The sequence below is a fragment of the Triturus cristatus genome, chromosome 7 (genome assembly GCF_964204655.1).
Source record: "Triturus cristatus chromosome 7, aTriCri1.1, whole genome shotgun sequence".
In the NCBI taxonomy this organism is placed as follows: domain Eukaryota; kingdom Metazoa; phylum Chordata; class Amphibia; order Caudata; family Salamandridae; genus Triturus; species Triturus cristatus.
This window is the reverse complement of record NC_140590.1, coordinates 573,284,528-573,298,242: the sequence shown is the minus strand read 5'-3', so window position 1 is coordinate 573,298,242 and position 13,715 is coordinate 573,284,528. Positions and strand designations below refer to the sequence as shown.

The window sequence follows — 13,715 nt, the reverse complement described above, 5'->3', positions numbered from 1 at the left end:
ATCAATTGCCCTGGTGACCTCTGGTACATGGGAATGACAACTTTGAAAACAAAAACACATATGATTCAACACAACAGCAGTATACAATGTGTCAGACTATTCACTAAACTTGTGACACAGTACATAATCAATGGCCACTCCAAAGAAAACAGTAAGTGGGAACACAAAAAATAATAATACTCAAGCCACATTAAGAAAGGAAAAATGAAGAATAATTCATTAGATAAAACACAAATTGCTGGGTGGACACCTCTGACAGTAAACAGCTGTATACAAATCAGCATTGTTACTGCTCCAATAGGAGCAGGCAACCCCAAACTACTAGGTTAGGTCGCGTTTGAAGAACACCACAAGTACCACAGACCAGTTTCAGCCTCTTTAGACTTAGTCAGTAGAGTTATTATAGTGTTTGGCTAATCATGTTATCACTTTGTACCATGCACACAATTTCAATTTCTTTTAGCATGTCAACAGTTACACAATTCAAAGTAGAATTACATCTGACAAAAAACCTTTAGCCAAGAAAAAGGAGTTTCAGTGTTGTGCTATACGTATACCATGCAGTGACATTTCACAGAAGCACCAGTTTATTAATGCACATGTAAAGGGGGTATTTACAAGGGTACGTTACACTTGTGAGTAATTTACGCATGCATTTACTCTCAAACTTTTGAGGAACTTTACTACGTTTGCCTATTCAAAAATCAGAGGTCAAAGTTAGTCAAAAGTATACACTTACAAACCTCCACCCCCTGAAAAGGGGGGCAGGGCATAATTTACAAGTGTAAGTTACTACTGTTAAAAACAAACAGTAGTGCATAGCCAAACACTGATACTGCAGCACCCTCCAATAGAAACTAATGGAGGAAGGTACTTTAAACAAAACATCACAGGGAACAATGTTAAATTAAATTAAAATATTTAAAACAGTTAAAATCTAAATATAATTTAATGTACAGAAATATATGTAAAATTATGCATTTGACATTTACTTCTAAAATGTTTTAACAACCTTTTTTAAATTTAGAAATTAATGTAAAATGAAGTTTTTTTAAAAACATTTTATTGGCATTTTACAAGAAATTACAATCGGCATAGTGCAGTGGTATTTAACATGGTATATGTAGCTTGACAAAGTAAAATACATGACACAGTTATCTTTTACACTAAGTAATAAAACGTGTCGCTTATACATTATTCACATAGCATATACAGATTCCCTTCACAGCACAGAGTACCCTTACTTTGGTCCGGTTAGTCGCTTACATCTGACAGCGATTCTTCATGTGGAGGATCACAAATATTCAGAGTCCATTTTTTGGGGCATCCCCTGTGGATGTAGACTGATTTCCCTATCATCATTGAATTGTCCATGTCTCGACACCATTTGTGATGGCTAGGAGTCTGTCCCGATCCCCAGTGCTGAGCTTTATTTCGCTTTGCCAGCATCATACTCAATGTTGCCCTGTCTTGAGTCATGTGATTGCGGTCAGTAGGTTCCCATATGTTAAGCAGACATTTTTGGCTCCGGCGGAACCTTTACTCCGGTGACCTGCAAAATTGTGTCCATGACTTTACCCCAATACGTTGTGATTGCCGGGCAGTTCCAAATCGTGTTCAGGAATGTGCCAGTTGTGCCGCACTGTCTCAGGCAGAGTGGTGTATCCGTTGTGCCTAATTTATGCAAAAGTGATCATGTGTAGTAAGTGCGGTGCAAACTTTTTAATTGTACCAGTTTTAGTTTTGAGGAAATTGCTACCTCTTTTGGGGACGCAATTGCGTCCTGCCAATCCGTTAATCCAGTGTTCCCACCTCAGTCTCCCATCGCTCATTAAGAGTGGTCATGGGGTCCGGCTGATTGTTTATTATTTTTTGGTATGTAAAGGAAATGGCTTATTTAGTCAGGTGGTCTGTCAGGAGTCTGTCCTCTCAGTGAATGTCTGACCTGCATATATCGGAAGGTTTCCGTCTGTGCCATCCCGTAAGGATAGGATAGGATAGGATAGGATGGCCACTTGTAAAGCGCGAACAAATGCCGAAGCGTCTTGGCGCTGGAACGTAGAGAGGAACACCCATCTTACCACCTGGTCACATCAAACAACCGAGTTTTTAACGGTTTCCTGAAAATTTGATGATTATGTGTAAGTCTCAGAGGACCAGGAAGCGTATTCCAGAGGGTGACAGCGTGAAATGAAAAGGATCTACCGCCCCATCTAGCCTTCCTCACACGAAGGAACTTAAGGAGGCCTTGCGAGGAGGACCTGAGTACTCGACCCGGAGAGTATGGAATAAAGAGCTTTTTGACCCCCTTGGCTCCTCCACCAAACACTGCCTTATGTACTAGGCACAGTGCCTTAAACTCTATGCGCTGCTGGACTGGGAGCCAGTGAAGTGCCCCGATTCCTTCCGTAACCGACTGGTCTCTGGGAACGTCCAGCAAGAGTCTGGCAGCAGCATTCTGCAAGACCTGTAATCTCCCCATCAAAGTCTTGTTTACTCCTAATAATAGAGCATTGCAGTAGTCCATTCTGGACAGCACTAAGGCCACCACTACATTCCTGCGGAGCTCACGATTAATAAAAGGAAAGATCTTCCGCAATGTCCTTATTAGATAGGAGCAGGATGAGGCAAGATTACGGATATGTGCAGAAAAATTGAGCTGGTTGTCGAACACCATTCCTAGGTTTCTGACCTTACGCACGGGACAGGGGCATTCACCGGCCTCTTCTGGCCACCAAATACCACTCCACACGGAATTTCCCTGACCAAACTCTATTATCTCAGTTTTCTCCGTGTTAATTTTGACATAATTCACCCGCATCCAGTTCATGATTCCTGACAAACAGCTATTGAACTCAGTGGCCGAGTCATTGGTTTGGTGACTAGTAGACACAATAAGCTGGGAATCATCGGCGTAAGAGATGATCGTGAAGCCGTGCGCCCTTACCAGCTTGGCCAAGGGTGCTACATAAATGTTAAAGAGCGTGGGAGATAAGGCGGAACCCTGCGGTACTCCACATGGTAGGGTAAAGGGGGCACACTGTAGACCCCCCTAGGACAGGTTCTGCTCCCTACCCTCCAAAAAAGAGGCTAGCAGGGCCAATGCCATTCCTTGGACCCCAAACTCCTGGAGCCTCTGACACAATATAGTATGATTTACGGTGTCGAAGGCGGCAGAGAGGTCCAGCATCACCAGGACCGCCCGGCCGCCCCGATCCACTATAGTGCGCACATTTTCTGCAGCCAATAAAAGTGCTGACTCTGTGGAGTGCTGGGCACAAAAACCATGCTGAGACACATCCAGCAGGTCATGGGCCCCCAGGTATGCTGTCAGGGAGCGATTTAGCTCCTTCTCCAGAATCTTGTCCGCCATGGGCAAAGCGGCGATTGGTCTGTAGTTGGGCAAACAGGACTACCTCGCCTTTTTTCCATATGTCTCCCACCTTTGAAATACCTATCAGGTCCCATTGTCTAAATCCTTTGGTATTTCGCAGCTTACCGAGCCATCGGGTTTCCCATAATGGCGTAGCCTGCGTTATGACCCCTTCCCATCCCAGCATTCGCTGTGCCTCAAACCAGATTCTGATAGTGTGGGCTGTTGGACCTGTGAGGGCCACCCTCCTTGATTTGTTGTACAGTGTCCCCATTATCCCATCAGCTCCTAGGAGGTGTCTATCCATACGATATGCAGTGTCATCTTGTGGTGCATGAAGCCATTGATTTATAACCGTGAGCTGCGATGCCCAGTAATAGATTTTTATATTGGGGAGGGCAATGCCACCGTCATAACACCCCCTCACTAGTTTATGCATGGCTATCCGGGCAGGTTTCCCGTCCCATAGCAGAGTGGCAACCTCGGCATTTATCGATGCAAAGTATGCAGGGGACACTGGAAACAGTGTGTTTTGTAGGGCATATAAAAACCTGGGGAGTGCCATCATCTTAAAGAGGGCTGCTCTCCCCAGTAGCGTAAGTGGTAGTGAGCGCGAATGCTTGATATCGCGGCGGAAACGTGCCAGTGGCTGTGTGAGGTTTTCTGCAATAAATTGTGTTTTGGTGTGTTATATATATGCCGAGGTATTTAAATCCTTTGGTCGCAATCTCTATGTCACAGTTACGTGGAAGCCGTGGCGGGGGACCGTGCAGTACTTAGAGGAGCGACTTTGCCCAGTTTATGGTATAACCAGACACCCACCCATACGCTGCGCATATATCTAACAGACTGTTAATAGAGCGTGCAGGTGATGCCAGATATAATAATATATCGTCCGCATATAGTGAGATGCGGTCTTCCCACCCTATTGCCCATTTCAAACCACGGATGACAGGGTCCTGTCGTATCCATGCCGCTAATGGTTCCAGCACCAGTGCAAAGAGGAGTGGTAACAGAGGAGAGCCTTGTCTCGTCCTTCTACCAAGAGGGAAATCTGCCAGGATGCGGCCATTTACAACTACCTGCGCCAGGGGCTTTGTATGCAGTAGCTGTATCCATGCGCAGAAATGTGGGTCAAATCCCATGTGGCATAGGACTGCAAAAAGAAAAGGCTACTCAACAAGGTTGAATGTCATACGGGCATCCAACGACAGAATAACCGCGTCTTCTTCAATAGTAGTCTTGCGCGCCATTACACTGTGCAATCTCTTCAGGTTAAGTGCCGTGTTTCGATTTGGCATAAATCCTGATTGATCCAGATGGATGAGTGTTACGAGATGCGGCTGCAGCCTCATGGCCAGCGCTTTTGCAAGTGTTTTGGCTTCCACATTTATCAAGATCTGTCTGTATGACATGCATTCCTGCGTCGGTTTGCCCGGTTTATGTATTGCAACGATTGTCGCCAAGCGCTGATATCTTGGTAGCTCCCCTTTTTCCCAACTATCCATATACATATTGAGCAGATGTGGTATGAGCTGTGGTGCCGCTTTCTTGTAAAGCTCCACCGGTATACCATTGGGTCCTAGCGCTTTTCCTGTGTGCAACGCCCCCACAACTAAAATGAGCTCATCTTGGGTCAGGTCTTTCTCTAGAGCCTGTGATGCTTCAGGTGTAAGCTTGGTCATCTGTATATCCTTCAGGAAGGCTAAATTTCCATCTATTGTGGCTGAGGCCAGAGGCGTATATACCTGTTTGTAGTGGGCCGCAAGTGTCTCAACTATTCGCTGTGGGTCTGAGGTTGTGGATCCGGTTTCCAGCCGAAGTTGTGCCACCCACCTGCTAACTCTTTCCTTCTTGTCGAGCCAGGCAAGAAGCTTGCCTGCTTTATCACCCAATTCATATATAGTGTGCTGCGTATTGATAAGTTTGGATTTCGCCTCCTCCCATGCATTTGCCCTGTATTCCTGCATCTTGTGTGCAGTAGTCTCACTGGCGTCTGTAGCATGGTCAGTCTCTGCCTGGGACAGACCCTGTTCTAATGTCTCAATCTGATGTCGTGTGGCCTGTTTATGGTCAGCAACTAATGGATGGTCTGGCCCCGTAGCACAGTTTTATATGCTTCCCATAGAATTGTCGGGGAGGAAACGGAGTGTTGATTTTCCGCAAAATATTGCTCTGTTGCTGTAAGTAGACCCTTCCCAATCTTACGGTTTTCGAGATATCCCGGGTAAAGTGGAAAGAGTCGGCGTCTCCCCTGGGTGTGTGATGCATATGTGATGAGTACCGGCGAGTGGTCCGAAATGCCCCTCGGACGGTGCGAGATCTCAGTCACACTTTCTAACTCCGTTGCTAGTGTAAATACATAGTCGATCCTGGAAAGACTATTGTGAACACTTGAATGGTAAGTGTATTGATTCTCCCGTGGGTGGCGTGTTCGCAATACATCAATGAGGCCAAGTGCCTCAGCGAATTCCTATAGTTTAGGGTTTGTACTGCTGGGGTCTCTAGGGGGTTTTCTGTCTATGGATGCATCCATCGTGGCATTAAAGTCACCCCCTACTATGAGGTCGCCCTGCGGGAGCGATAACAGGAATTTAACCAGGACCGGGAGGGAAGTCTTATGCAGCATTGGTGGGATATAGGTGGATACTAGGTTATAAGGTCGCCCTTCCCATTGACATGCTATCGCTGCAAATCGTCCAAGGTCATCCGTTCAGGATCCCTTTAGAATTAGCAGGAAGCGTTAATTAAAATCCCCACGCCTCGGGAGCCGGAGGTAAAATCAGAGTGCACTACCATTTTGTAGCCCCATCTATCTAGGGCCTTACGAGCCGAGCCTACCAAGTGGGAGTCCTGTATCAACACTACAGCCGGACCTTTACAGTTGATGTACTAAAGCACCAGTCCCCTTTTTATTTTATCACCTAGACTATTTACATTCCATGACATCACCGTGAAAGGGAGGTGTGATACCCTCGGGGTCTGGGTGGTTGGGTCGCCTGTTGATTTGTCTATGAGCGTGTCATGGGTCATCTCGGCTGTAGAACCGCGGTGTGTCGTGCCATGTGCGTCACATTGCCACTCATTATGCTTCTAAGTATCCCATCATGTTACTGCACTGAAAAAAACATTATCCCATTAAACTGAACCCATCCCTCCTCTCACTCCCTACCTCCCTGCACCGCGAATTTGAAACTACCCGCCTCCCCAACTTGGCAGAGTGCTTACTTCCCAGAACTTTGTACTTGTGTGAGGGGGAGAGCTACCAACCGATCTTTGTACCTGTAGTCTATTGCGGCAATAAGTTCACATCAGAATTTATTTATTTTTCTTCGGTGCCTTCGTGTAGAAGATCCATCGCAGCCCAGTATCAATTATTGCCCAGTAGGAAAGTCCATTGGTGTCAGTTCTGCCCGCCTTCAACATTGGACTTGTCCCCCATGATTTTAACTTTGCCAGGCGAGATATCAGTCTGAGTTGTCCTCGTCATTCAGTTGTGTGCCAGCCAATACTTCAGTTTCTGCTGTTACGGACAATGATGATTTTGTGGGCTGTTGCTTCTGTTTTATTCCTGGTCTCCTGGATCCTTTGGCCGGACGCCACCCTTCCAGCCAGTCGTGGGCTTCCTCCGGTGTTGTGAAAATCCAGCTTTTCCCTTCTGCCTCTACCCTTAGCTTCGCTGAGAATAGCATTGCGTACTTAAGTTCTTGACTGCCCAACTCTTTCTTGATTTCTAGAAAGTTACAGCGTTGCTTGGACACAGCCGCTGTATAGTCTGAATAGAGGGTCACATTGCAGTTATCCACTTTTAGTGGGGGAGCGACACGCGCTGCCTGTAGAATCGTATCCCGATCTCTGAAGTTGAATATGCGTGCCAGTATGGGTCTGGTGGGGGGGGAGCCCGGTCGGGGCTTTCGCCCCCCGGGACCCGATGGGCTCTTTCCACCGAGAAGAAGCTGGAGAGTCCACGTGGCTGCAATTGAGTTTGGACAAGGTCTTCTATGAAGAGATCCAAGGCAGGCCCTTTGACACTTTCCGGTACCCCGACCGGGCAAATATTATTGCGCTGCGATCTGCCTTCCTGATCATCAAGTTTTTCCGCCATTTGCCTGGTCGCCAGTTCCAATTGGCGCACTTGCCGTTGTAGGGTCGCTGTGTCTGGAGAGAGCTGCTGTGGTGGTTTCCACGTCTGTTATCCTGGTGTTCATTTTGGAGACATCAACGCGCAGCAGTGATATGTCGGAGGAGATTGTGCCAATAAATGTTTGCATCCGTTGTAGGGTGGCTATTACATCTTACAGTGTGACCTCTTTGGGTTTTGCAGTTTGTGGGCCACTGTCCTCCTCATGCGACCTTTCGGTTTTCCTGTCTCTCGCCAACACCCCTTGAGGAGCAGGTACCAGCAAAGGAGTTTCGCCCTGTTCTTGTCTTGCATGTCTTCTACGCTATTCCGCACCCCCGTCTAGTTACGAATTACCGCTGGGGTGTATTGGGCTCTTCTGGTTTCCTAAAGCTTCACGGTTCCACACCTATGCAATCAGGTCCATATTGGTCACCCTCCGGTGTTGTGGCAGTCAGCCACTCGCGCCTCAGTGTTGAGCTGAAGCTCTGTGCCGATGTGGGTCCTCAGACGATATACCGCGTCAGGCCATCATCCTATTGTCTCGCCAAATCAAGACGGCGTTGTGAACATGGAACACGTTCTTTGTATAGAAGCAGCCCCCGTATTAGTATGCAGCAGTATATGCACGAGTCTTCCTCACCCCCACATAGGCCCATATTGTTGTCTCCTTGTTAGGGTCTTGCATTGTGGGGACTGCGTCTACCATGCGCTGTGAGTAGGCGGGATTTTACGGCGGCATAAAGGCCTGCCGGTCGATGTGCCAATACTCCCAGGGATCTCGCCCTCGTCCGAGCCGTGTCTGTGGCACAGGCGGCAGTGCGGGGTCCCGGTTCAATTCAAATTAGGCAGACTGCCTTTGCGTCCCCCCAGTGGCTCTCCGATAAGCGCGTACCTGTATGGCGTATTTTGTGCTGGTCCGGTGTTACGCCGAGCCGCTCGTTTCCTCTTGTGGCACCGCTCACTGTATGCGATGTCGTTCGTGCCGTGCATCAAACCTCGCAGACCTCCGTCGCGGATCAGGCTACTTTCATCTTTGTCTCGGGCGGCTCCTTGCATACGCGAGGCCCGAGCTTGTCCTCAGGGCACAGGCCTTCGCTCCACCCCTCGGTCTCTGTCGGTCCCGGTTGCACCTACGGAGTTCAAACTTGCCGCATACTGTGCACTGAACGCTCCGGAGTCGTCCCAAGTGTTCAGTTTCGATGTAGCCGCCGGATTTATGACAGGATTGTAGGGGAAAGCATCGACGATCGCCGGAGCTCTCTCAAGCTGCGCCCATTTTCGCTGGTCGCTAGCCACGCCCCCCGTAAAATGAAATTTTAATGGAATATAATTAAATTACTTTCAATTAATTCTATATCGCTTTTAAAAATATTAATGCATAAGAAAAGTTTCTTTTTTGGGCATTTACTTTTTAATTTAAACGTCAGCAAAATATGTTTTATTTAGTTTAATATATTATGTATACATTTATTAAATATTTAACATAAAAATATTTTTACTAACTTTTTCAGAGTTTAGTAAACTCTTCAAAATGTCTCTATACTATTCCATACAGAGGTCTCTGCCACAAATGGAGCTCTCCCAATGTTAAAGTATACGGTACTTTTCCCTATACTTTACCATTCTGAGATCTCCACTCCGACTGCGAAGCCTCCCTATGGTGAAGTATAAGAAAAAGTAAAAAGAATTATCAAACTCCCAAAAAATTTGTAAAAACATTTTTTTGTTTAATATTATTGCACATTAATTATATTTATATGAAATGTAAAACAAAAGATAAAGCTACAGTCCTATTAACTAATTTTTAATTAGATTGTTAATTAAAATATATCAAATTAATAAAAAAGTATTTTTCGGATGTTTAAAATAAAAAATAAATTCCTACCTAAAGAAAAAAGAATATATATATATATATATATATATATATATATATATATATATATATATATATATATATATACACACACACACATACTGAAGTACCACAAACATACTTCAAAGTGTAGTTTGTGAATAGACCCCAAAGTTCTTTAGTTAGAGACAGTCTAGGCTGGACTACACCCCCATAAAATGTACGGCTTTCGCATCAAGGCAGGGCTGTGCTTGACATCATACGCACATGTTGATGCATACAGACAAGCACCTTATTCATAAATATGGTAACTACAGTCATTCAGACACCAGGCGGGAAAGACATAGAGGCCCCAGGTAATCTGGAGGCAGACTTCAGTTGATGAAGGAAACAGGTGTGAGACACAAAAGATGTTTGATTTATGGTATGAAACACACTTGACCTTTATGTACAGCAATTGATATCTGCTTGCAAGCCGCCCTCCCATTTTTTTCTAGCAATATCTGAATTAGTGTAGGTGAATTCACTTCAATAATGATATTAAAATTCTGAAACAAGTCTTATATCAAAGACACGTTCATGATGGTGGGGCTTTATATATTTAGAAATATCAAACCACTCTAATTAAAATTAGCTAGTTTAGGGAGGATTAAAAGAATCGAAATGATGAAGAAACATGTCACCTTGTGTCAGGGACAATGGAGTTATTGTTCATTATCTAGTACACTCCTATTCTTGGTAAGGTCTACGGGGGTATATTTCATGTTTACAGTTTAAAGGGTAGGTGACCAATCTCCCTAATAAAACCCTCCTTGCTGCAACTCCCTATTTGCATGAGTTGAAGTGGAAATCAACACAGAACTGCTGCAATGGAGAATAACACAATGGTTGTACAGCTGAACAGCCATCATCAACCCTACATATAATATGCTCACAAATCATAATTGATTTGCTGCTTCATACACAAATCCCACTAAATGTATAAATCTTGCAAGACCAAAGATGCCATTTGGGTATGACATTATACAACATATGCCAAGGTGATTTGCATCAATAAGTTATGAAGAAACAAACATACCTCCGGACCCTTTTGCTTGTGGTCAAACTCTACACTTCTAGTAGCCTCTTTAATGTAATGCGCTACTTCCGGATTCTAGATTAGCATTAATTAATTTCAGAAGTTGGCAAGTATCTCCCAGTGTTCGCTTGAATATAGTGTCCTGCAAAGTAGCTTGCTGCCATAGGCTGGGCTTCTTGCTATATCATGACTGCGGAACACTGTGAACAAAACAAGATTTGGGTAAACACACTGAATATTGTTCAGGTTAACTATAGGAAACCCATAATGCTCAACACAATATCATATTTAACTTTGGGTGATAAGAAATTCCAACTCTGGATTTTCAAAAAAACATTAGGCAACTACCTCTTAGTGGTGCACTGATCCTCATGAAGACTAGCATTAAAAATAGCATTAGTATATATGTTAATTAGACGAGTTCATAGTTTATTCTTTTTACACAGCACTATATTATTCAAAAGGAATCCCATGACAAGCAGGGACTTTATACAAATCAAGACTGAGATCGACATTGTCGACAGCCTCTTGCTAGATAAATCTGCTATACTTTAATCCAGCAGACGTCATTTCTAATTTGTGATTAACTCAAAGGAATAATACAGCTGTTCTTAATTTAAGGGGTCGTAATCAACCTCAGCAAGTCAAAATCTACACTAGTACACAAACTCCAGTTCTGGGTGGGTGGGGGGGTCCTGATGGAGTCAAACAATGCAAAAGTGTATCCTCCGAAGGGGAGATGGTGTTTGATCGAGCAGAAATGATGAATTCTTCAGTAAAGGCCTCAACCAATGGCACAACAGAGAATTTCTATTGATGATTTCATGACACCCAGTCATGTGTGGCAAGTCTTTCCTGATAATACAAGCATATTACATATAAGCCAGGCCTGAGTGTAAGTCAAGATGAGAGCTTTAATTCTTTAGACAGAATTCTTGTTATCTGCTAAGAACAACATACAAGACAGTGTAAACCTGGCCCAATGACATGGACCTTGATGGCTTTGAAACCCAACTTTCACTGAATGCCAAGTCACTTGGATTTATCCTGGACACTAACCTCATCATCAAGGAAACGTTGTCCAAAATAAACCCACAAAGGCAGCCTGGTACCAGCTCTCTTTTCTAAAGAAATACATACAGTTTCTTCCAGAATGCGACATTCAAACTGCTGTTTGAGCCCTCTTACTTTTGCATCTGGATGATAGTATCGCCTTGTTCCATGGCTTCTCATATTCCTCACTGGCACCACTTAAGGGCATCCTACACATTGCAGCATGTCTCATCCAGGACCTGAAGAAATATGATCAAATCCACCCCATCCTGATGGAACTCCACTGGCTGCCCATGCCAACCCCCATTCAAAACGACATTATTTACAAGTCCATCACAACCAGAACCCATGCTCATCTTGCAGAGAACACCAACCAACTCAAGTGGTTCTTGGTACAACCACAGCTAGGACAACATGAGACAAAGCAATTAAAAAAAAAACAAATAAAAATGCAAGGCAGCAAGACTTTCACATCTACATACCTAGGATGTGAAACAATATCCCCATATCCATCAGCTCGCTGCACACTGCTTCAATTTAGGGAAGAGTTGAAGACGTACCTTCTTAAAGAACACTACGTCATGATGCATTAACAGCCCGCAAACCACCTTCCTCTCCTACCACTATATTAACTTTATGCTGGTCTTTGACCTTGTAGAGCGCTCCACTGTGTTTGGCTAGGCTTGATCTATTGAAATACTACATAAATACACATATACATACATACATAAAGTGTGCATGTATTAGCCTAGCAGCCTAGAAAACTAATATCCTGAATGGTAATGCTAACTGTGTGTATGTGAGATTGTTTTCAGATATTGTTTTTAGAGTTGTAAGCAGACTTCAGTCTTACTTACAAAACAGAGAACTGAAATTTTCACTTTTCTGAAAGCTGCAGGACCACTTGCAATGATTATATGCCTCACACAAAATAAGCATGGAAGGAAATATACATGACAATATTTGCCTGCCTTCCAAATGCTTCTGTAACACAGATGCTGCAAGTGTTCTGGAGGCACAATATGAGAAATTCTGCAGGAGTTCCTCTTCCCTTCTCCATCCAGAATCATTGGAGGAAAAGGTATAACAAGTACCCAGTACTTCGGTAAAGCAGACACGAGGACGCACCAAACTACTATCCAACTGCAGACCAGATAACCTTCTAAGGTATGCAGTAATAATTACATGGACTGGCATACAAATATTATGGGTGTTCAAATAACCATCCAGCCAATACAATAACTATGAGGCTAACATATATGAAGATTATTAGGTATTGGCTAGACTAATCACGGGTGAGTAGCCGTGCTTTACAAACCCCTGATTGATTGGAGGTGAGAATAAATGGTGTAAACCTTTCAGAAACATATTTACAATAGGAGATTTGAAGAGGAATGGCTGGTCAAGCAACTGCAAAAAAGCTAGGGTAGCAGAAAGATAGCCTTTGAGAGTGTCCAAAGCAGAGCCCTACTAAGCAAGAGATAGAACGAAAAGGAGAACCTCAGAAAGAGGAGCACAAAGCTGATCGATCTGCCTCTGTACACTATGACACAATTTTTCTGTCTTGGTGGCATGACGCCTGGCTGCCAAGATTTCGTCACAGACTTTGGTAGAAGGTTGAAAGCTGTCAACTGACGTCACTCAATGTCCACGCAAGAAAACAGAGCCTAGAAAGATTCGGGGGGAGAAACCTTCCCTGCTGCTTCCGAAGATCTTCCCGAAGGGGCAGACTGATCGGAGGACAAATGGGCATGCTCAACAGGTCGGGATACGAGACTCTCCGCGCCCAGTGTGGAGTCACGGGGATGACTTGCGTCTGGTCGTTCCTGATCTTTTTGAGAACTCTGGGCAGGAGTGGTATGGGGGAAAGGCATACAGGAGGCCTGAGCTCCACTCGAGACGAAAAGCATCTCCAAGCGAGAGCTGCATTGGAAACACCAGCACGCAGACATTGCGTATTCTCAGCAGTGGCAAACAGATCTAGCCAAGGCTCTCCACACTGCTGAAAGTGACCTTGCACCACCTCCAGATGGAGACGCCATTCGTGATCCACTAGGCATCTTCAGCTGAGTTTGTTCACTCTGGCATTCAGAGAGCCCGCCAGTTGTTGAACCACTGGGGAAATGCCCTGACGTTCCAGCCATGTCCAGAGATGGCATGTTGATAGTGAACCCCAGCTAGTGCGAAGGTTCACCGTAGTCTGTAGGTAGGAGACGACAGCCTGGAGGGAGCCTGC

The 13,715-nt window shown here is 44.8% G+C and overlaps 1 protein-coding gene across 11 annotated transcripts in view; it reads right to left on the bottom strand.

Moving 5' to 3' along the window:
* The window catches only part of SPATA20 (spermatogenesis associated 20), a 2,191,885-nt gene that overhangs the window by 1,955,996 nt on the left and 222,174 nt on the right, over positions 1-13,715 (bottom strand). For 2 of the 11 annotated variants that reach the window (XM_085617132.1, XM_085617134.1), the window contains one exon: positions 10,427-10,626. The exons of the other annotated variants lie outside the window; for them this stretch is intronic. The gene's annotated coding sequence lies outside the window, so the exon portion shown is untranslated. The remainder of the gene's footprint in view (positions 1-10,426; positions 10,627-13,715) is intronic. 11 annotated transcript variants of the gene reach the window in all.